At 51.2% G+C, this 25248-nt stretch overlaps 1 protein-coding gene across 1 annotated transcript in view; it reads left to right on the top strand.

The window, feature by feature from the left end:
• Positions 1-25248, top strand: part of BRWD1 (bromodomain and WD repeat domain containing 1) — a 2503800-nt gene that overhangs the window by 850650 nt on the left and 1627902 nt on the right. The gene's annotated exons all lie outside the window — the stretch shown is intronic.

Genomic DNA, 25248 nt, shown 5'->3' with positions numbered 1-25248 from the left:
ACACACACACACACACACACTCACACTCACACACACACACACACACACACACCCAGGCACCCATACAAACACTCAGGCAACAACAGACAAAAATGATAGACATTCACACTGTTTAGTCACTAACCCATGCATTCAGTAAGAGAAGTTTAATCACTCACTTAAACAGTCAGTCACGCATCTACTAAATCTTCCATTCACTTATACACCCACTCATTCTTCAATACACCTTGGCATATATATATAATACATATTTAAACTTTAAAGAAAAACACAGTCACTGGATGATGTCATCAGTGATGTCATTTGAGATTTCATCAGTGATGTTATCAGTGATGTCACTGACCATGTCATGAATGATGTAATATGTGACATCATCAGCAGTGCATTGCGGGGGCGCTAGTTATAGTTAGGTGAACTAACTATAATGTGGGAATTTCTATGGTTTTGTACGAGAGAAATATCCAACTAACTATAACGTCACTGAAACCAATGGTTTTTTCAGTGAATATATGTATATACTGAAAAAAACTAAAGGTTACATCTTCCGGTGACTGTGTGTTTTAAAAAAGTTTGAGTGTTAAATTATATATCAAAGTGTATTGGTGAAACAGTGGGTAAATGTTTGCCTGATTGGATGATTCAGTGGGTGCGTGACTAACTGTATATGTGAGTTATTAGACGTCTCAATGAATGTATGAGTGAGTGGTTGTGTGAATGTGTGTATCTCTGTCTGTCAGTTGGTGTCTAAGTGGCAGTACAGGTGTGTGAGTGGGTTTGTGAGTTTCTGTACGGGTGACTGGTTGTTTGAGTACCTCTCTGAGTGTCTGTGTGGGTAACTGTGTGCTTGTGTCAGTGACTGTATAGGTAAGTGACTACACGTTCATATCTGAATGAGTGTGTGTGTGTAACTATGGACGAATAAGTGGCTATGTGAGTAGGTCTGTGGGTGACTGTGAGTGGCTATATGGGTGTATACGTGGATATTTCAGTGGCTGTAAGGATGAGTGTGTGGATGTGTGTCTTTATCTATGAAACATTGGGTGGCTGTGTACGTACTTGTATGTGTGTGAAAATGGGTTTGAGAATGGTAGTTGGAGTGGATGTATGAAAGGTTATATGAGGGAGTGAGTGAGTGCATCAGATTTTGTGGATATCATTAGTGATGTCATTTGAGATGTTATCAGTGATGTCCCTGACCATGTCATGAGTGATGTAATATGTGAGGTCATAAGCAGTGCATAGCGGGGGCACGATTAAAACCTGGCTCACTAACTATAATGGCTGAATTTCTCTGGTCTTGTACAAGTGACACCTAAGCCTAACTATAACGTCTCTGTAATTTTTTTAAGTGAATTTCTAAGGTTTTTTATTTTAAGTTCCATTTCCTAACTATAACTTCCCTGTAAGCTTTGTTTTTTTTCAGTGAATTTCTACGTTTTTTTAACTAGTAGTGGTGTTTGCAGAGTGGTGGAGAACAGAGGCTGGGCCTCCTACCACCTCTCAGGAATCCCACTGTGTAGGACTTACAGGAGGTACCTGGAGGACTTATTGTCCCCCACGGTCCGACAGGAGTTAAGTGGACTTCATCTCCCAACCAGTAGTGCACCACAAGCCGTGTTTGCAGAGTGGTGGAGAAAGGGGGCGTGACCTCTACAGGCCTCATAGCATTCCCACGGTGTGGGACTTACTGGAGGTAACAGGAGGGGTAGTTGGCCCACAAGGACGTCCTTCAGGGCCAACTACCACTCCTGTTACCTCAAGTAAGGCCCACACAGCAGGATTGCTAAGAGACATTTGCAAACACGCTTCCTGGTGCACTACTAGTAGGGGGATAAAGTTTACTTTAGTCCTGAGGCCCACAGGATTAAAGTGGAATACAGTCCCTAATCAGAAGCATGCCAGGAGGCGAGTTTACGGAGTTGTGGTGAAAGAGGGAGTGGCTTCCAAGTCCTCTCCGCAATCCCACTATCTGGGACTTTCTGGAGGTAACAGAAGGGATTCCTGGACCCCAAGGACCCTCCACATCTAAGGGGACTTAGTCCCCCAACCACTGCTGACTGCTGCACCAGGAGGTGCATTTGCATAGTGGTGGTGAAGGGGGCGTGGCCTCCTGCAGCTTGCTGGAGGTTTTTTCCCACCAAATATTTTTATTTATTTTAAGGGAAGAGGGCTATGTTCCCTTCCCTGGGCCATTTTTGGCTCCGCAGACACAACCCCTTTTTTCAATGAGTGAGGGGGGGCCTCTTCTTTTTTATATATTGGTTTTATTTTAAAGGATGGGTTCCCCGGAGATCCCATCTCCCAGGGCATAGCCTATTAAAAATAAAAAATAAAAACAATTCTAAAGGGAGTGGGGCCACCCTGGGGACCCAATCCCCCTGGGCCTGCCGATTTAAAGTGGATACCTCCAGGGCACCCACTCACCAATGGGACCGCTGGGGAGCAGGTATTGCTTTGGAATCCAGGGAGCTGCTGACATGCACTCTCTGGGTCCCAAAGCAATGTCTGTTTCCCTTCTCGCTTCACAGTGAGCAGGGACCACACACGTCTCTGCTTTCAGAAAGAGAGCATTTTCTGCTCTCACTTGCTGAAAGCAGAGCAGCTGTTTGCTATGACTTGGCGGAGAACCGCCATAGCAATCTGCAATGGCCAAAGATAGGCACCCTGGGACTTTGCTGGAGCCGGCCCTCGGGGTGGTGGTCCCAAAGACCATCTAGGGCTTCTGGAATAGGGCCTGTTCTTGTTACAATTTGCCCTGGGGAGATGATGGTCCCCAGCAGCGGGGGAAATGCGAGGCTTCCCACACATAATTGCCCGAGGAGGTGGCAGTCTCCAGGGCCTCCCCCACATTATTTTCATTTAAGATTTGTACCCCGGGAAAGTGACAATCCCTGGGGCAGCGGGAGAGTATATATTAATGAGACTGCCCGGGAGGTAGCCGTCCTCCGTGGCTTTGAATAGCCCTAGGAAGGGGGTTTTGTAAAGTCAAAGAGGAGCGCCTTTGTACATCCACTTTCCAAGCTTCTCTTCCTGGGGATACTCATCAATAGTCATAAGCACTGAATTATTTCCGCCCATGTATTAGACAAGAAGTACGTAGTACTAAATAAACACACACATATACATGTATAACCTAAAAATATGCAGCCCCATACATATCCAGTAGGCTAAGAAGCCACAATTACATGTATTTCTCTTGTATGAAAATAACACATATACATATAATGTAAGAAACAGACATGCACAGTAATTGTATTCCACACCATTTTATTTTCATAAAAGAAAACTGGTAATAGCAGGCAATTAGCCTAAGAAAGGCTGCATATATAAATAACATCCTTGTACAGAAAAGGAAACTGGCACCTCGCCTTTAAGGCTTCAGAGACTCTGAGCACTTTGCCTTTAAGGCCTCCAGGAGACCCCTACTCCCATCATGCACCACAGGTGACAGTTAGGTCAGTTCTTTTTTCAGGCTCCTTCTGTGTGGAACCTGGAGCTTGAGCTTAACTGATTTTGACTTCTTCCAGTCAGAATTTATATTCGAACTACTTTTTTCGACATTTCTTGTTACTGGCTGTATTTACCAGTATTTTCTCGCTAATTGGTCATTCTTTTTAGTCAGATATGCCACCTTTATTTTATAAATGTCCCTTCCAATAGGAAGAAGATGGCCAAATCCGATCCTCATTTCGGTCTGCATCATGTGCCTACCTTCTTCTCACGACACAGAGACATGCTACGACTGTCTTCAAATTTCAAGAAGAACATTGAAAGACGGAGAGAAGATCAGACTTCTAGGCTTGATGGAGAGAGGAAAACATCATAAAAGTGGCCCAGAGAGTCATCATTCATGTGGAGGGCCCTCCTCTTCAAGAAAACAGCGAAGATCTGCATCACCAGATGCTAGTAGTAAGAAAAAGCATCGCAGCGCATCGTCGAGACCAACTAAGCAAGTAAAGTCGACTTCAGAAGACAAGATTGCCATCGAGAAGTAAGTCGACGTCGAGACCAACGACACACGCGAGATCGACGTCGAGGACAAGATCGCCGTCGAGAAGTAAGTCTATGTCGAGACATGCTTCAGGCTCGAAGCATGATGGAAGGTGAAACGCCCGTCTGCATCAAGATAGAGGTCGACGTCGAGATCTCCGCCCCCTTCTCGAAGGTCGGTGTCGAGACACTCCAGATCACCCTCTCGGACCCATCAGCGGCCTACGTTTAGGGCACAGTCTACGTTGAAGATACTGCAGGAACTCCGGCGGTCGAGGTTGAAGAGACCGACATTGAGGGCTTCGTCCCATAGATCGCCAATGTGAGAAGTTGGCCTGATATGCAGTGCTCACTATTCTAGTGATCACTATGTATCATTCCAAACGACCCTTATTGATGATTGGTTATAAGTCAACCGTATAGACCAGCTATCCTAGTAGCATGGACAAGAGCAGTCTTTAGGCTAAACGCACAAGTTACTACTTGTGTAACGATATATCTGTAAGAGACATTAGTTAGTGATAGATTCCTTACCTTAGAATATCCCCAGGCGTCAGACTGGATCCGGAAACTTTTGCGTAGCAATACCCCTGCGCGCTGGTAGGCGTCGTCTGCGGCTCCGCGTCCGTCGTCGGCGTCGTGAGCGCCGGGATGACGTCGTCGGAGTACTTAGACGGCGCCCATGCGCGCTGACGTCAGTTCTGATAACCCCAGCTTTTCCGCGCCAGATACGCAGAGCCATGATAGAACTAACACTGGTGCCATGAAACTAGGGCCCTGAAAGGGGATGACCTTAACCCTAGATATCGGTTCGCAGAACGGGGAGGATGGGTGGGTCGGTAAGGAATCTATCACTAACTAATGTCTCTTACAGATATATCGTTACACAAGTAGTAACTTGTGCATCTGAAAGAGACACGTTAGTGATAGATTCCTTACCTTAGAATAGATACCCCAGCAATACCAACCCCGGTGGTGGGTCTGCGAACCAATATCACACCAGAAAGTCCTGGAGGACGGAACGGCCAAAGAAGCCATCCCTCCGGACTTGACTGTCCAGGCAGTAGTGTCTCGCGAACGTGTGCAGCGAGGCCCACGTGGCTGCCTGACAGATGTCCTGCAGGGGGACACCGCGGCCCAGGGCAGTTGTCGTTGCCGTGGCCCGAGTGGAGTGAGCCCGCAATCCAGCCGGGGGCTCCTTCCTCGACATGGAGTAACATGCTTGAATACACAAGATGATCCACCTAGAGATGGTCCTCTTGTGCACAGCCTTTCCCTTCTTCGCGCCCACGTAACCAACGAAGAGTTGGTCATCCACCCGGAATTGGCGTGTGCGATCTAGGTAGTAGGAGAGCGCACGTTTTGGATCCAGACGGTGGAGCCTCTCCTCCTCTTTCGAGGGGTGCGGAGGCGGAAAGAAGGTGGGCAAAGTGATGGACTGCCCGATGTGGAAGGCCGTGACAACCTTGGGCAGAAAGGAAGGTCGTGTACGTAACACCACCTTATCAGGATGAACAGACAGGAAAGGTGGAGAAGAAGAAAGAGCCTGGAGCTCACTCACCCTCCTGGCAGAGGTGATGGCAACCAGGAAGGCCATCTTTAGAGTAAGGAGACGAAGAGGGCAGTTATGAAGCGGCTCAAAGGGAGCACACATCAGATAGGTGAGAACCAGATTCAAGTCCCACTGGGGCATCACGAAGGGAACGGGAGGGAACATGTGCGTGATGCCCTTCAGAAATCTACTCACAATAGGGGACTTGAATAAAGAAGGCTGATCTGGTAGCCTCAAGAAGGCTGATAGAGCAGAAAGGTACCCTTTAAGAGTGCCCAGAGCGGAGCCCTGCTGGGCAAGGGAAAGAAGAAAGAGCAGCACTTCCGAAAGGGGTGCAGAGAGAGGATCCACAGCCTTTGCTGTGCACCATGCCACAAATCTGTTCCACCGGCAGGCGTAAACCGACTTTGTGGAGGGACGCCTGGCTGCCAGAATGATATCACAGACTTCGGGAGGCAAGTCAAATGGCCTCAACTGCCGCCGCTCAATCTCCAAGCTTGTAGGTGGAGACTGGACAGGTTCGGGTGCAGGACCGTCCCCTGCTGCTGCGACACAAGGTCCTCCCGAAGAGGCAGACGAATCGGGGGATCGACTGACATGCTGAGTAGCTCGGGATACCAGTATCTTCGTGCCCAGTCCGGAGCCACAAGGACGACCTGGGCCCGGTCGCGCCTGATCTTCTTCAGCACTCTGGGCAGAAGTGGTATAGGCGGAAAGGCGTACAACAGACCGCAGCTCCACTCGCGACGAAAAGCGTCTCCGAGCGAGTGCCGCCTTGGAAACTCCAACGCGCAGAACTGCTGACATTGCGCGTTCTCTTCTGTGGCGAATAGATCTAACCAAGGCTCTCCCCACTGTCGAAAGAGACCTTGCGCCACGTCCGAGTTCAGACGCCATTCGTGATCCATCATGCACCAGCGGCTGAGTTCGTCCGCCCTGGCATTCAGAGAGCCTGCCAGGTGTTGAACCACCAGGGTCACGCCCTGATGTTCCAGCCACTGCCAGAGGCGCAGAGCCTCCTGGCAGAGGGTCCACGACCCCACACCGCCCTGTTTGTTGCAGTACCACATGGCGGTGGTGTTGTCGGTGAACACTTGCACTACGCTCCCCTTGACAGAGGGGAGGAATGCCTTCAGTGCAAGACGAATCGCCCGCAGCTCCAGAAGGTTGATGTGGAGCCGGGACTCCGCCGGAGACCAGAGGCCTCTGATCTCCGCCTCTCCCATGTGGCCTCCCCAGCCCTGGAGGGATGCGTCCGTCACAACTACGTGCTCCGGCTGGGGTAGGGAGAGGGGTCTGCCACTGACCCAGTCGCGGTCCGTGAGCCACCACTGCAGTTGCTTCGCAGTGCCCTCTGAGATCAGGACATGATCGGACAGGTTGCCCTGATGCTGGGCCCACTGAAACTTCAGGTCCCACTGCAGAGCCCGCATCCGCCACCTGGCGTGACGCACCAGAAGGATGCAGGAGGCCATCAGCCCCAGAAGCCGCAGCGTCAACCTGACCGAGACCCGGGATAACGGCCTGAAGACCGGAATCAGAGCCTGAATATCCCGAACCCGCTGTTCGGGTGGGTAAACCCGAAACTGCGCCGAGTCGAGAACCGCTCCGATGAAGAGGAGCTTTTGAGAGGGACACAGGTGTGACTTCGGCACATTGATGGAGAACCCCAGCAAGTGCAGGAGGTCGGCCGTAGTCTGGAGGTGGCTGACGACTGACTGGGGCGAGCCCGCCTTCAACAACCAGTCGTCGAGGTAGGGGAAGACTGATATCCCCTGCCTGCGCAGATGGGCTGCGACCACCGCCATCACCTTCGTGAACACCCGTGGGGCGCTGGCAAGGCCGAAGGGGAGCACGGTAAACTGAAAGTGCTCTTGGCCTACCATGAACCGTAGGTAACGCCGGTGGGCCGGCAGGACGGGGATGTGGAAATAGGCGTCCTGCAAGTCCAACGCTACCATCCAGTCTCCCGGGTCCAGGGCAGCCAGGACCTGAGCCAAAGTGAGCATCTTGAACTTCTCCGTCCGGAGGAAGCCGTTGACGTTCCGCAGATCCAAGATAGGGCGTAGGCCCCCTTTGCCCTTCTTGGGTACCAGAAAGTAGTGGGAGTAACAACCACGTCCTACTTCTGGCCCAGGAACGCGCTCGATGGCCCTCTTGGCCAAGAGGGCCGAAACCTCCTCTTGCAGAAGTTGCAAGTGATCCCCCGACACACGGTGGTATTGAGGTGGCATGGATGGAGGGGAAGACTCGAAGGGGAGGGAGAAACCCCTTCGGACAATTTGCAGCACCCACCTGTCCGAAGTGACTGAATGCCAGTGGGAGAGGTGATGGCGAACCCTGCCTCCCACAGGCGTCACATGGGCCTGAAAACTCGGACTAGGAAGGTTTTGAGGCGGGGGCTGCTGAGGGAGGTGTGGACTGGCCTCGCCGCTGGCCCCGACCACCGCCACGGCGGTTCCCACGGCCGCCACCGCGTTGCTGAACATTCTGCGGCGCGTGGCTGACGGTCCGTGGTGGGGCGCCCCTTCCGTGGCCACGAAAGGAGCGAAAGGCACCCGATTGCTGGCGTGGGGCCGTAAGGCCCAAGGACTTGGCCGTGGCCCTTGAGTCCTTGAAACGTTCCAGCGCATGGTCTGCCTTGTCGCCGAAGAGGCGACGGCCATCAAACGGCATGTCCAGAAGGGTGGCCTGGACATCGGCCGAGAAGTTGGCGGACCTCAACCAGGCGTGGCGTCGAACCGCCACCGTCGTTGCCATCGCCCTGCCCAGTGAGTCCGTGGTATCCAGCCCACACCGGATAGAGAAGCGTGCCGCATCTCGGCCGTCCGCAAGGGTTTGGCTGAGTTTAGCCCTGACCTCCTCAGGGCATTGTGGCAGCACCTCCGCAACCGTGTCCCACAGAGTGTGGGTGTAGCGGCCCAAGAGACAGTTGGTGTTCACAGACCGTAGCCCTAGGCTCACAGACGAGAAGACCTTCTTCCCGAACTGCTCATATCTCTTGGATTCCCTGTCGGGCGGGGCCGACGGGAATGCGGTTTGGGAGTTAGAGGCCTGGATGACCAGGCTCTCGGGGGTGGGATGGGTGGACAAAAAGCAAGGGTCGCCCGGTGCCGGGCGGTAGCGTCTGGCCACGTTCCTGTCCACAGGGGGGCCTGTGGCGGGCTTGGACCAAGTGCCCAGCAGAACGTCACACAAGGCCTCATTGAACGGCAGGAGGGGCTCCGCGGAGCCGGACTGCTGTTTGAGGACCTCAGTGAGGAGATTAGTCCTCACGGCCGCGACGGGGAGCTGAAGGTTTAAGGCCTTAGCTGCCTTCGTCAACACTACGCTGTACGCAGAACCCGCCTCCGAAGCCACAGTCGGGGGCGACGTAAATCCAGTGTCTGGCGAGGTGTCAATACCACTGGCCTCCCCAAGCTCATATGTCCAGTCCTGATGCGACTGGCAATCACGTGCCAGAGGGTCCTCGGACCCCTCCCATTGCTCCTCGTCACCTGGCTCCTGGAGACCAGGATTAACAGCCAGGGCCTCCTCGTGGAGATAGAAGTCTCCAAGGCCGACGGAATCGGCGCCCAGCGGCGCCCCTCCGACTCCTGAGTAGGACCGTAGGAAGCATTGGGGTCGGCAACCACATCGGCTGCCGGGGACGACACCTGAAGGGACGGCGCCGGCGAGGTCGTAAGGTCGACCGGCGAGGTTCCGGATCCGGAGCCGGATCCAGCGAGGTCGCGCGGCGCCGGGACCGAAGTCGCCAGCGGCGCCGGGCCCGAAGTACCCGACGTCGTCGGGGCCGAAGCGCCCGACCCGGAAGGACCTCCAGACGGAGCCGATCGGCCCGAAGGCGCCACGGGAACCGACTGAGGAGGGAGGGCCCTCATGGCCATGAGGTACCTCTCGACCTCCTCCTGCGACGCGCCGTGCCCAGGGACCCGAAGGTGTGGGGCAGGCGGCGACGCTTGCGTCTCCCGCGGAGCCGCGTGGGCGGTGTCGCCCGAGTCCCCGGCCGCATCGAGCGAGCGTCGGGGCGGGTCGGAGGACCGATGGTGTCGTTCCGACCTCTCATGCCTCTTACCTGAGGACTTGGAACCAGACGATCGGTGTCCACTTCCGGAACGTCGATGACTCCGACCTCGCGACCTGTCCCTCGACCTCCCGTGGGACCGGGACCGGGACCTGGAGCGGCGCGGGGCCGAGTGCCTCAGCTCGAGACGCTTGCGGGACCGCTCCCGCCTAGCCTTCGACGTCAGGGCCCGGCAGTCGACGCAGGTTCGATCGTCGTGGTCGAGGCCTAAGCACTTCAGGCACCGGCGATGGGGGTCCGTGACCGACATGAGTCGGCCGCACTTCGTACAAGGCTTGAACCCGGGCATCCCTGGCACCGATAGTCGAGACAGTCGACTAAAAGAGATCAAAAAGGATCAAAAACTTTTCAGTCAAAAAGTGACTGGGGGTAGAGCTTCTTCCGGATCTGCGCTAGCTGGCGCGGAAAAAAGAAGAACTGACGTCAGCGCGCATGGGCGGCGTCTAAGTACTCCGATGACGTCATTCTGGCGCTAACGACGCCGACGACGGACGCGGAGCCGCGGACGACGCCTACCGACGCGCAGGGGTATTGCTACGCAAAAAAATTCCGGATCCAGTCTGACGCCTGGGGATATTCTAAGGTAAGGAATCTATCACTAACGTGTCTCTTTCAGATTCTAGAGGGCGTGTTAAGCCAGCTGTTATACCATCACATATACCCCTTGAACACCAAGTGAAAGGACACCACACAAGTTGTTATGAAAATAAAAGGATATTTATTTATAACAGGTCTACCCTGATCTCTTTATGAGTCAGGGAGCTAAGCACACAACAAAACTCTTAAGAAAATACTTCAAGTTGCACAATTTATACAAATGCCCGAGGGGCACGAAAAACCATATACTACAAAAGTGGAATGCGAAATACTAGCAGGTAAGTAACTGGATCCAGAGACTTTAGGATCGCTAGGACTACACTACAGAACCTTCAGGTTAGGAGCAGGAGGCCTAGGGAGATCGGGTGCAGAGTGTGCACTCTCACGCGGGATGCGGGACAAAGTCTATGGATGCTAGTAAAATGCAAAGTTAGTGTTGTCGGGCGAACCCACATAGATAGAGCTGAAACGAGAAAGGATCTGGACACTTAGAGAGTGGACCTGTGCTAAAGCACCGTGGTACTCGGTTTACCTAGCCCAGGGGCTGCGGCTGCACAGGGTTCAAGTGACGTCGGGAATCCTCGTTGATACTCAGGAGCCTGAAGTAAGAAGTTGCTGGCAGGCGACCAGTGAAGATGTTCCGGGCTGATCCAAGGGTGGATCAGTGAAGAAGGATACCTGTAAGCAGAGGGGACCAAGTTCTGAATCACTAGCCAGTGATTAGGTGGGCACCAGGATGGCACCGGACGAGGTCACTCAGCCAGGTGAAGAAGTGACACTGGATTCTGCTGCTGCACGGACCAGGGCGCTGATGTCGACCAGGCTGGAGGTCTGCGAGCTGCCCCACGTCGGATGTCTGCTGCTGGCGATGCTGGATCCGTTGAAGGAGGCAACAAGCCTTGGCTAAGGCAAGCCCACGTGGCGACAAAAAATGGCGTCTGGAGTGGACCAGGAGGGTCCGAGGAAGTTCCCCTTCAAGAGGAGACAAGGGCCAGTCTAGAGGAGCTAGACCAGCGGTGAGACAAACGTAGTACGTCATCTGGAGGGTCACTAGCCGACGGGCAAGTGACCGGACAACGTGGCAAGCGACACAGAAGCAAAAGGGCCTCACACAGATCTGGTGGATGCTGGGGGGCTGGACTTCGGTGCTCGTGCTGCTTGGGGTTGGGGCTTCTCTTACCCCAGTGCACCCACTCGAGGGCCCCTCGGCGGTCGTGCTGGATCAGTGTCGTGCTGGTTCTGATGATAGTCGGTTCCTCTGGTCTCGTCACACCCACGGTTCTCAGCTGTGCTGTAGAGGCAGGTAGAGGTCAGAGAGGGCAGGGAGTCCGGGTCTCGTCGGGCTGGTCGGTCTGGTTCCGGAGGAAGGACGTGCACCAAACCCCAAAATACTTAGTTGGTGCCTGCTGATGCAGGGTGACTACTCCTTAGTCACAAGGGAGAAATCTTGAGAAGAAGTCGAGAGTTCCTTTCGTAGAAAGTAGTTTCAGGATTCAAAGATAATCTACTTTGCGAAGGGGGCCCGCTCCTATCTTTATACTAAGAAAAGGGGCTGGCACGCGACTAGGTCCTGCCCATGGGTGGGACCAGGAAGGGGGGTGGTTACACCCCTCTCCCCTGTCCGGACTTTCCCCAGCTCAGGGGCTGGTGTGCCTCTGGAACTGGTTCAAGCCGGCATATGCACAGTGAGCACCGGGGTGACACTTGCAGTCACCTTCCTCTCAGCCCTGCCAACCTGGGATACACAAAACCCTGTCTGGGATGGTGCTAGCACCGCCCCTGACAGGAAACCCTTTGTCCAAGCTCTCCTCGCTGGAAGGACTCCCAGCAGCAGGAGGTCAGACTTGTGTCTGTGGTGGCAGCATCCATTTTGTGATGCTGAGGCTTGAGTTAACTTTACCCGGGGTTCACAGTTACATACATGTCGTGTCCCTCTAGAAGGGTGGAATGCTAACCCCGTCGCCAGAATTGGCGAGGGGTTAGTATTCCAATCCGTATGACACCTTACTCGACATGTTTTGATAAAGCGATACCAGAGTTGGCAAATAACCGCGAGGATTATAATTCACTTAAGAGTATATGGTACGCGTTATCATGGAACAGCTATTAGGACTGGGTTCCGCAAGCTGCAAACGGGCTCAGCTCATGCCAGAGCACCATCTCACATGATTCCAAGCACTCTGCCTTCAGGATTGTTAAGGCCTGCCATAGGAGTGACTGATAGGAATACATGTGTCCATTTTAGGGTTAGATATAGGTATACTATATCTAAAGCAAGGGGTGATTACACCACCTTGCCCCAGCTGTCGTGCAGCCAGTTGTGTCAGATTTAGATGGCCAGCCAGGGGTGGCATAATACATGCTGCAGCCCCTGGTAGGCCCTGGGTACACCTATGCCCTGTGTACAGGGACTGATAAGGTGGCCCAGTACCAATTGGTATATGCACCTAAGGTACACGTGTTAATTTAGTGAGAGAACAGCTAGGCTGTGGGTCTGATTGGCAGGCCCACAGCCAGGGAAGTCGTAAACCAGTGAAGCAAAAAGCAAAAATCTGGGGTGATCATAGGATTGCAGACCCTACTCTCCTACAGCCACCGCCAAGAGTGACAACACCACGGTAGTCGCCAATGGTGGCTCATTCCGGTTCTCTGTGAGGCGTTCGACATCGAGGGACAGACAAGTTGTTCCTGCTGAAGAAAGACCGTCGAGATCACGGCGCTCGACATCGAGGTAAGCTTCTTCCTCGCCTGGTATAACTATCATATAGGTTACACCGGAGGGCCCTCCGGCTAGTGGGAACAAATCTTCTCCTATTCACATGTCACCCAGATGGTTGGAGGACATTAGGCAATGGAAGATCCAACCCAGGCCTACGGAGAGACCTCCTCCCTTGGAATCCTCACGACATTCCGCTGTTAGGTCCCCAAGGCGATCCAGATCTCCCTTAAGACGGGGCTCACGCTCAAGAGTGCTCAAGGTCCTGTGGATTGCATACACCAAGGAGAAGACAGAGGTCTCCTACCACAACCACATCCACAAGGTCATCATGTAGAGATTATTCCCCGACCATCTCTTCAACTCCACCATCCAGGGTTACCCCTGTTGATGATATTGGGGAATTCAACGAGGTGCTCTGTAGAGGTGCCAGCAAGTTGAACATCACCATGGCTGTGCCTCAGGTAACTACTTCCATCATATTTGAAACACTGCACCATCAAGCTTCGGCAAAGCCCCTTCTATCTTTGGTGCCAGGATTGTTCGAGCCTATGATGAAAACCTTTTTGACACCTGCCACAGTGGGCTCGGGTCCCGCAAGGGTTTCAAAAAATACAAGGCTCCAGATCAAGATCCTTTGTTTCTGTGCTCTGATCCGCTGCCGGATTCCCTTATAGTTGCCGCTGCCATGAAAGCACATTCCAATACTTCTATTCCATCTGCTCCTCCAGAGAAGGATAGCAAGAACATGGATTCTTTGAGACAGAGAATGTGCAGTACTTCAGGATCTGTCATGAGGATGGCTAGTGCAGCCCCGCTCTACTGGGACGATATGACCGGTCTTTATGGGACTCTTTAACAAGATTCACAGACAAATTACCCAAAGAAGATCAAGGGATTTGCTAGAGATCGTAGATGAAAGTGGCCTGGTAGCTAACCAGATCATTAGTACAGCGGCCAATTCTGCACATTTGGCAGCCCATGGATATGCCCATGGTATTTGCTCCCGAAGATCAGCATGGCTTTGACTCGCGGGTCTCAAGCCCAATGCTCAAAGAAAGATAGTCAATCTGCCCTTTGATAGCTCATCGTTGTTTGGTTCACATTCGGACGACGAAATGGCAAAAATGAAAACTGAGTTGGATACCCTAAAGGCTATAGGCCTTTAAAAGAAAAAAGGAATTTGGTTGTCGCTTTTGTTCCTATGACAAACGCTCTTTCCAGCAGCGGGTCAATCCTTTAACTGGATATCGCTGAACAAAGGTCAGACACAGCAAAGGTCCCAGTTCCAACAACGTAGACCGGGACGTGGCAGAGGTGGAGCCAAATAGCAGTCAACAGCACCAAAGCAGCCACAAAAACAATGAGGTGTGTCTTCCCCCAAAGCTGTTGTCCACTCGGTGGTAGGAAGTGTTTTGTTACAACTGGAGGAGTGGAAACGTATAACAAAAGACAAATGTGTTGTCAACATTGTTCAAAATGGCAATCTTCTCACGGCGACCAACGATTGTTACAAACTGAGGTAAACACCTTATTGAAGAAAGGAGCTATAGAAAAAGTCCCCTCTCAAAGAAATCAAGGAGTCTGCTCTTGTTACTTCCTTGTACAAAAAAGAGGCCCCACCACAGAGTACAGCCCGATACTGGACTTGAGACTGTTGGACACCGAAAAAGCAAGCATTGTTCCTTCGGAGGAGAGGTTGTCATCAATCCAAGGAAAATGCCTGACCCTTCTAAACATGCATCTCCTGACAGTTGGACCGGTGTTATCACTACTGGGATCAATAGAGTCCTGCATCTTTATAGTACCAAACGCACAATTACACATGCTGCGTCCACTACAACAGTGCTTGGAGGACCAGTGGAGGCAAGTATCAGGGCCATGGGAGGATGATGTAATTCTCCAACAATCAGCCAAAGACTCTATCGGGTGGTGGATGAAGCCATTGCACCTGATGAAGAGAGTCCCTTTACACCAGGATCCTCCAACCCTAAATCTAGTCAGGGACGCCTCTCTCTAGGATTGGGGTGCTCATATGGGTCCTCTGCAAGTTCAAGGTCTATGGTCCGACTCTGAAAAGAGCTACCACATCAACCTGCTAGAGCTGAGAGCCGTACATCTTGCTCTCCTGTCCCTGGTTCCTGTTGTTCAAGTCTTGCTCCATTTTAATCCAAACGGACAATACAACGACAATGTATTATTTGAACAAACAGGGCGGTACTCGATCAAGAACGCTCTCCATAGAGTCTGAAACCATATGGAACAGGCTTCTAGCGAGATACCTGTCAATAGTAGACAGTCATCTACCGGGCTCTCTCAACTCCCTGGCGGACTTCCTCAGCAGAGACTTCATCGAAGCCCACGATTGACTTCTAAACAACGAGGTCGCTCACAGCATCTTTCAAGAATGGGGAATGCCAGACATCGAACTGTTTGCAGACGCGGTAAACACAAAATGCCCCGCCTTCGCATCTAGGTTTTCCCAACAAGGATCTCAAGGGAATGCCCTTTTGATCGAATGGTCTCAGAGCTTACTGTACGCTTTTACACCGATTCCGTTGATCCCAGTTGTAATCAACAAGCTGTAAAAGACCAACTCCAGGATGATCCGAATAGCCCCGGAGTGGCCCCGCCAGGGGTGGTTTCCGGACCTCCTTAAACTATCGGAAGTGCCACACAGGAGGTTACCATGCTGCCCGGATCTCCTGTCCAAACAGGCAGGGAGAGTATTCCACCCCAACCGGTCCTCCTTCTGGTTGACAGCAAGGCTCCTGAAGTCATACAATATGGACACCTACAATTGAATCCAGACTGTATGGCTATTCTCAAAGAAGCGAAAAGACCTTCCATGAGGAGATCGTATGCCTTCAAGTGGAAGCGTTTCTTCCTGTTGTGTGGACAATGGACATGATCCCATCCGGGGTCAGGAACAGGTGATTTTACCCTTCTTGCTGCATTTGGCTAGATCTGGTTTTCAGTTTGCTTCTATTAAAGTCCACCTTGCAGCTATCACAGCCTACAGGAAGTCCCCCAACCGGACTTCTTTGTTTAGGATTCCTGTGGTAAAGGATTTTCTTGAGGGCTTGAGAAAGGTTTACCCACCAGTCAGGTCTCCTTCTCCTCCATGAGAACTTAAAATTGCGCTAACAAAGTTAATGGGGGCTACTTTCGAGCCTATTCATAAAGCTTCCTTACATCATTTAACATGGAAAGCCGCGTTACTGCTCGCAGGTTAAGTGAGATCCAGGCTCTTTGCTGTAAGGAACCTTATACTGTGTTTCACGCTAAGTTCTCAGAACACATCCTGCTTCCAAAAGATCAATTTCTAGATGTATAGTTTCCTGTGTTCTACTGTCATACCAATTGGCCAACAAATCCCCTCCAGGGAAGCCTAAGGCTGATTCCTCTAGGGGAAAAGCTTCTATCACGGCTCTCCTGAGGAATGTCCCCATGGCAGAAATTTGTAAAGCAGCTACATGGTGATCAGTTCATACTTTTACTTGCCACCACTGTTTAGATGCTGACACGCAGGCAGATGCTCAGGTTGAGCAAGCCTCGCTGAGAAGCTTGTTTGCTAATACCCTTTAACATGTGTACTTCAATTTAGTTTGCTGTTGTTTGCTCTCCCACACGGAAGTAGGTATGGGCTTGCTACTCTATTCAGTGCTTATGACTATTGATGAGTATCCCCTGGAAGAAAAGAATATGTTACTTACCTGTAATCCTAGTTCTCTTCCAGGGGTATACTCATCAAAGTCTTAAGCAACCCTCCGGCCTCCCTGGACAAGCATTAACAAATTACTCTGTATACTTTGTTGCAGGTTTCTACAGGTTTCTTATACCGTAGAAAAGAACTGACCTAACTGTCACCTGTGGTGCATGATGGGAGCAGGGGCCTCCTGGTGGGCTTAAAGGCAAAGTACTCAGGGTCTCTGATGCCTTAAAGGTGCCAGTTTCCTTTTTTGTACAAGGATGTCATTTATTTATACAGCCTTTCTTTGGCTAATTGTCTGCTATTACCTGTTTTCTTTTATGTAAAATAAAAGGTTGTGTGGAATGCGATTACTGTGCATGTCCGTCTCTTACATTATATGTATATGTGTGATTTTCATACTAGAGAAATACATGTCATTTTGGCTTCTTAGCCTACTGGATATGTATGGACTGCATATTATTTTTATGTTATACATGTATATGTGTGTGTTTAGTACTACGTACTTCTTGTCTAATACATAAACAGATATGTGTTTTTGTAAATGCTCTGGGTTGCCACACGTGGGTGGAGATAATTCAGTACTTATGACTTTGATGAGTATACCCCTGGAAGAGAACTAGGATTACAGGTAAGTAACTTATCCTTGTGACTATGTTCACAAAGTATATTTTATTTTACAAATTTCATTTAATAAATCTAGATCACATCACAGTATTTAGTGCCAGCCAACGCGTTTATCCACACTGGACATCATCAGGACTGTAAATTGAAGAAACCGATCTCTCAATGATCTCACCAAAATTCATTAAATCTGCTAAACCTAATTAAACACTACAATCCTTATTATTTTTAATCATATCAATAGAAAAATAACCATTCCTGCCTATATCTATTCTTCTTCACCACAATCACATGTCTGTGACTACCTCGTGAGAACACATCCTGGAAAAAGTCAGTACATAACCTGCACCGTAATGCCCACCATTGGCTTTTATTCTGGTAATTCATGAACATGTCAATCATTTATTGCCATTCCCTTATAATTCCTTATGCTTTATCACCTTAATTCAAAACTGGACAATTTTGTTCTATTTGTTAACCCAGTACTCCCCTATGGTCCACTCCATTATTGCTCTAACCCGTGCACCGATGAATGTCCCCATCTACCCCAACTTTACCAATGCTTCATTTATAATACACATACCCTCTTAGGCAAAAATGAATCGGTGTGTTACCTTCAAAACTTTGTTGTTCGAGTATTTCAGGATACCGCTCTGGGCAGCATCCATCTGTCCCTTAAGTTAGATGTACATTCTGGGAAATGTGAATAAAATGTATGTGTCAGACCCGCATCTACGGGCAATATTTAATGTCCTTGTTTGAAATTGCTATTAATTAAAGTCCCCATCCCTCTGCTATATGGTTACAATGCGTCTAGTACACATCAGGGATTAAACCCAACTACATTATTAAAAAAACAAAGCGGTACCTGCCCTCTCTCAGTCAAGGCAAGCCCCCATCTATTCTTGGCAATTCTCTCTTCTGTATCTCGTTCTAACCTGTAAATTCGTTCTTCCACATCTAACATTCTGGACAAGTGCTTTTTGTGCCTGCAGCGAGTGGCTCCTACTCCCCAAGGGAGATACAAGGTTGTTGAAGCACTAAATGGTCTTCCCAGACTTTAGAAAAATGCACAGGTTCTGAACAAATCAGGTCTTCGCAATTGTTTTGATAGCAGCAGCCTGGCAGGGTTTGGCACCAGTTTCGGAGCTGGTCCACTGTTCTTGCTATATCTGCTCTTCTTAGTCTTCCTTCGGTTCCCAAGTAGACTCATCTGAGTTCCTGGTGTCAGGGGGCCCCCTAAATACTGAATCTAGAGTGTTTAGGGAAGTGTAGGGATTGTAGCCAATTGACTACTTACCCCTGGGGGGACTACACCCTCTATATGACCCATTCCTGTGGAGAGTGGGCATAATCCTGACCAAGAGTTGCTTTGTCTTAGAGTGATGATCATTTTACTCAGTCTGTGCTGTAGGATTTCCCTTTTTTTAACCTCTTCTTTAGTTTCACCTCTTGGGTAAGATGTACTGCTATGTTATCTGTTCAGAAGGTGATGAATCTGCAGGTAGGAGTATCCATCAGAAGATAAAGTTATTTATCTTTGGTAAATAGATTTCCAAGAGATAGCTTTTCTACCTGAAGATTACGCACTGATCCTGTCCACTTCCTGTTCTGAAGGATGATATTAATAAGGTTCCAAGTTAGTTAGTTCACAACCCATCCATGCTCTCTGTTCTGTTTCGTCTAAAGGCACAGGCAAAATGGACAAGGAACAGACATTGAGGTGCTGTGGTGGCACTGTATGGAATTCAGTGACTTCACACCTGTCCTGCGTCTGATACAGAGATGGAGCCAGTACCACCTGCTGGTGCAATGAGCTATGAAAGTTTCCAGATCCAGTCTGGTGCCTGGGGATATTCAGGAGATAAGGAATCTGTATTTAGTTATAGAACAAAAAACAGGTTAACAAAAAGCCCATATCAGGAGAAAACGTGTTCGAGGCATGTGGGCTGCTGAATTCATATCTGTGCATAGATCGCCGCCTAGTGTTGGGTCCGGATGATTGCACATTGTTGTCCTGGAAGAGTCTTCGAAGTATCACAAGATAGGTGGCTCCTCCCCTGGACTACAGTGCGCATGGGCATCGCCTCCATCCCCAGATTGTTTTTTTCCGCCATTGGGTTCGGATGTGTTTCGGTTCCCTCTGTCGGAATCGATAGTTGTTTAACTTTCCTAACTTGAGACCAAAAGGTCTTTAGAATTTGCGTCGGTATTGTCCATCGTTCGGGTTTGTTTATTCATCGGCTCCGAACGCTTGCTGCACTTCCGCGTGCTGTCGGCGCGGACGGGCCTACACGACGCTCCAGACTACTCATCATGGAACGAACTCCGTTTAAGAGGTGCCCGGTGTGCACCTCAAAGTATTCACACCTCGACGTGCACCCGGTGTGCAACAAATGTTTGTCGCCGGACCACGATGAGGCCAGGTGTATGGCCTGCTCCAAGTTCCGGTGCAAGAAGACTCTCAAGCTTCGTCGGGCCGCTAGACTCCAGGCCCAGTTGTCGGCGCCCCCGCCGGACAACATCTTTGAGGAAGACGTTGATGACAACACCGTCCTACAAGTTTCGGACTCCAGCCCGGCGTCAGAGGATGAAAACTACGACGCGGGGGACGAGGAGTTTGAGGAAGTCGTCGGAGTGGTAGGGGACGACGGGGCCATTGCCACCGTGGAGGATAGCTCAGAGGAGGAGCATCCTCAGACTGACTCAGGGGTCAATCCCCATTATACGGCCCAGGTCGAGGGATCGCCTTCGGGCCTTACCCAAGACCTTGATACTCGTCCCACGGCCCCGCCTCCGGGCCCGGCCACGGACATTGGTGATGCGCCACTCCCGGTACAGAAACCGAAAGTGAAGCCATCTGGGTCCGCACCAGCGGTGTCGAAACCGAAAGTGAAAGTCGCACTAGTGAAACCGAAGGCTCCGCAGGCCTCAGCGCCTAAAACGTCCAAAATGGCCGCCGACGTCAAGAGCCGCGCCAAGATGGCCAACCCGAAAACCCCGGTGTCGAAGCCGAAGGCGAAGACGACCGACGCGGCCGCGTCGGAGCCGAAGAAGGTCGACGACCCGAAAAGGTCCTCGGAGAAGCTTCAAGACGACCCCAAAGCTCTGGCTGCGCTGATTCCGGTCGACAAGGCCAAGGGAGGTGATGTGTCGGCTCCGAAGACCGTGCCTTTGACCGCCGACCCAACTCCGGACTCGGGGGAATCGCTCGAGCCGGTCCAGCCCTCACCGTCCTTAACCAAGAAGGTCACGGAGTCCCTTCAACGTATTCGGAAGGACGCATTGGCTCCCGAACCGAAGGATGTGGTGCCGAAGCCTTCACAGCAACCGGCAAAGGCGCAGATGCCGATCCACTTCACGCTGCCGCCGAAGACGACGCCGAAGGCTTTCGCTCCGAAACATGGGGCCGGGGCGCCCTCGAAGCTGGTGTCGACGCCTAAAGCGTCATTGGTGGTGTCGAAGCCTCGGCTCCAGCCACTCGCGGACGAGGAGCGTCGAGAGGTTGTCATAGACGCCAACACAGGCAAACTCTCTCTCCTTAAAAGGAAGATCACCCCGGAGCCAGTGTTAGAACATTTTCGTATTCCACTCAAAAAGAAGTTGGACTCTGCGGGTACTTCTGCCCCTGTGGAACCTGCATCTCCACAAAATTTGGAACTCTCACCAGCTCACTCGGTCGCTGGGGAAGGTGATGAAGATGAGGTGGACGAGTACAATTATCCAGCGTACTCGGATCCGGAGGAGGTCAATGAACCTTGGTCTGCTGGTGGCGACCCTGAGGACCCTCAGTCAGGTCACGAACTGCAACTTTTTGCAGCAAAAACTTCTCCAACAGAGGACTCGGCAGCCTTCAATGCTCTGATTGAGAGAGCTGCGGCTAATCATGATGTCGACCTCCATGCGGACCCAGTGGATGTCGATTTTCTGTTTGACACTTTCTCGGTGGCTGAAAAGACTGTCAAGACATTGCCTATGCTCAAGGGGGTGCTGAAGCACGCGCCTGAGGTTTTCAAGGAGCCCACTCGGGCGCGAGTCATCAATCCTCGTATTGACAAGAAATACAAGGCAGCGCCCACTGATCCAACGTACATCAAGGGACACTTGCCACTGGACTCTTTGGTTGTATCCAACGCACGCAAGCGGGCAAAATCGCAAACCACGGGTGATGCTCCTCCCCCAGATAAGGAATCGAAAATCTTTGAAGCATCAGGAAAACGCATTGCTGCACAGGCAGCTAATATTTGGCGCATTTCAAACACGCAGGCCCTACTTGCACGCTACGATAGGGCGCACTATGACACCCTAGAAACACTTCTGCAGCACTTACCTGATCAGTACAAAGAGGGTGCTGAAATGTTAATTCAGGAGGGGAAGCTAATCACCAATGCTTCCATTAAGTGTGCACTGGACGTGGCTGATACCGCCTCCAGGGCTATAAACACTAGCGTGTTACTGCGTAGACATGCATGGCTTAGAATATCAGGCTTTAAACCAGACATACAGACAACCATCTTAAATCAAACAGTTAATCCAGACCACCTGTTTGGCCCTGAAGTAGATGCAACCCTTGAAAAAATGAAGAAAGACACGGACACTGCTAAGTCTATGGGGGCCCTCCAGTCCCAGCAGTTTCGGGGTGGTTCCTTTCGCCGCTCCAATAACAGAGGCACCTCAAGGGGTCAGGCATCACTATCCACGCAGTACTATAAAAGCAACACCCAAACCTCATACACCAACAAGGGTAGAGGTGGTTACAGGGGCAACAACGTCAAAGGCAGAGGACGTGGAAACAACAGCTCCAGGTCCTCCACCACCAACAAACAGTGACGCCTTGTCACTGCCCCCCGACCATACAACACCGGTCGGGGGGAGACTCCAGCAGTTCCTGCCCGCGTGGAAATCCATCACCACGGACAGGTGGGTCAAATCTCTTATCCAGTACGGTTACTGTCTGGAACTTACTTCCACTCCATCAAACATACCTCCAAGAAGCCGTCCTATGTCCGGCGAGCACTTGCACTTGTTGCAGCAGGAGGTCGAAGTCATGCTGCAAAAAGGGGCAATAGAGCTCGTGCCACTGCAAGAAAGGGGAACAGGAGTTTACTCTCTGTACTTTCTAATCCCCAAAAAAGACGGATCCCTCAGGCCCATCCTGGACCTCAGGCCCCTCAACTGGTACATTCTGTCAGAACACTTCCATATGCTCACGTTGCAGCAGGTCCTCCCTCTGCTTCGGCAGGGGGACTTCCTGGCTACGCTAGATCTCAAGGATGCATACTTTCACATTCCCCTGCATCCTTCACACAGGAAGTACCTCAGATTCACAATTCAAGACCAGCACTACCAGTTCAGGGTTCTGCCTTTCGGGGTCACCACAGCGCCAAGAGTTTTTACAAGTGCCTGGCGACTGTGGCGGCGCATCTGAGGCGCCAGAACATCCACGTCTTTCCTTATCTGGACGACTGGCTCATTCAGGCAAAGTCAGAACAGCAGTGCGCCGACCACGTGTCCCGCACCATTCATCTCCTGCACGATCTGGGATTCTCACTGAATTACCCAAAATCCCATCTCCAACCCGCCCATGTACGGCAGTATCTGGGCGCGACAATAGACACTCTGGCAGCCACTGCGCAGCCAAATTCAGTGAGAATCGCCAGTATCCAGACGCTGATCCAACGATTCAGACCTCAGCACTCGCTTCCAGCGAAGGTGTTCATGCAGTTGATAGGCATGATGGCCTCCTGCATCTCCATCGTCCCGCACGCGAGGTTACATATGCGTCCGCTTCAGGAGTACCTAGCACGTCAGTGGACTCAGGCTCACGGGCAACTAACAGACCTAGTGTTGGTGAGCGGTCGGGCGTACAACTCTCTGCATTGGTGGAATCCACAAAACCTTTGCAAGGGCCGACCGTTCCAGGAGCCTGTACCACAGATTATCCTGACATCGGACGCTTCTCTCCAGGGATGGGGAGCGCATGTACTCCACTACACAGTGCAGGGACTATGGACATTACAGCAAAGGAAGATGCACATCAATGTACTGGAACTGATGGCGATCTTCATGGCCTTAAAGGCTTTCAAAGTACATCTGTGCAACAAGGTCGTGTTGATCCGGACGGACAACATGACAGCCATGTACTACATTCAGAAGCAGGGAGGCACACACTCTCCGCAGCTGTCTCATCTGGCTCAGAGCATGTGGAAGTGGGCCATTCAGAGGAACATATTCCTCATGGCGGAGCATCTCCCAGGCAAAGACAATCAGATGGCGGACCTGCTCAGCAGGCACAGCCACCAATTGCACGAGTGGGAGATACATCCATCAGTACTCCAACCGTACTTCCTAAGGTGGGGTCATCCAGAGATAGACCTGTTCGCCACAAAGGAGAATGCAAAATGCCAAAGCTTCGCCGCCAGGTTCCCACACCCGCAATCGCAGGGCAATGCGATATGGATGAACTGGTCAGGCAGATTTGCGTACGCTTTTTCCCCAGCACCGCTGGTGGCGCGCAAGCTCAGGCAGCACTCGATGACTCTCATCCTGGTTGCTCCAACGTGGGCTCGCCAACCATGGTACACCACGTTTCTGGAACTTTCCGTGGTACCGCATCAAAGGCTCCATCTCACGCCCAGCCATCTGACGCAGAGCCATGGCGACATTCAGCACCCAGATCCGCAACAGCTCAACCTGGCGATCTGGCTCCTGAAGTCCTAGAGTTTGGCTACCTCAATCTTCCCCCCGATTGCATGGACATCATTCGGGAGGCAAGGAAGCCCACTACTAGAGCATGTTATGCGGCTAAATGGAAGCGGTTTGTCGTTTACTGTGTAAACCACGACATTGACCCGCTGGATGCTTCCATTCAGAACATCATTTGTTACCTGTTTCATCTGTACCATTGCAATTTGGCGTACTCTTCCATCCGCATTCACCTGTCTGCTATAGCCGCATACCTCCAGAATAGGCAACACCTTTCATTTTTCAAGGTTCCTGCTATCAAGGCATTTCTGGAAGGGCTCAAATGGGTCATTCCACCACGGACTCCACCAGCCCCAGAATGGAACCTCAATGTGGTTCTTACAAGGCTGATGGGTCCTCCTTTTGAGCCACTGCACTCTTGTGAGCTTCAGTTTCTGACTTGGAAGGTGGCTTTCTTAGTAGCAATTACATCGCTACGGAGGGTGAGTGAGTTACAAGCACTCACCATCCAAGAACCATTTTTCCAAGTACATGCTAACAGGGTGGTGCTCCGCACTAACCCTAAATTTCTACCCAAGGTTGTATCTCAATTCCACATAAACCAGATAATTGAGTTGCCAGTGTTTTTTCAAAACCCTGAGTCGCTGGCGGAGCGGATGCTCCACACCCTTGACGTTAAAAGAGCCTTAATGTACTACATTGACAGGACAAAGGATTTTCGAAAGACCACGCAACTCTTCGTTGCATTTGCCTCACACCACAAGGGTAATGCTATTTCCAAAGCTGGTATCGCTAGGTGGATCGTGAAATGTATTCAGATCTGTTACGCTAAGGCTAAACGCACTCTCACAATTCCACCAAGAGCCCACTCCACCAGAAAGTTGGGGGCCTCTATGGCTTTCCTTGGGAACATTCCCTTAGAGGATATTTGTAGAGCAGCCACATGGTCTACCACACATACTTTTACTAAACATTACTGTGTAGACGTGCACTCTAAACAGCAGGCAGCTGTTGGTCAGGCTGTTCTCAAGACACTTTTTCAAACTGCTGCAGCTGGCATGGGCGGCCGCCAATAATAGGAGGACTGCTATGTATTCTATGCACAGATATGAATTCAGCAGCCCACATGCCTCGAACTGCAAATGCTACTTACCAGTATGCATCTGTTCTTGGCATGTAGGGCTGCTGACATTCATATCGCCCGCCCTCCTCCCCGGCGCCTGTAGCAGCTGCAGTATTCATATATGTACATATGCTCATGGCATGGT

The sequence above is a fragment of the Lissotriton vulgaris genome, chromosome 8, assembly GCF_964263255.1.
Source record: "Lissotriton vulgaris chromosome 8, aLisVul1.2, whole genome shotgun sequence".
NCBI lineage: Eukaryota > Metazoa > Chordata > Amphibia > Caudata > Salamandridae > Lissotriton > Lissotriton vulgaris.
This window is presented reverse-complemented; position numbering and strand designations above follow the sequence as displayed.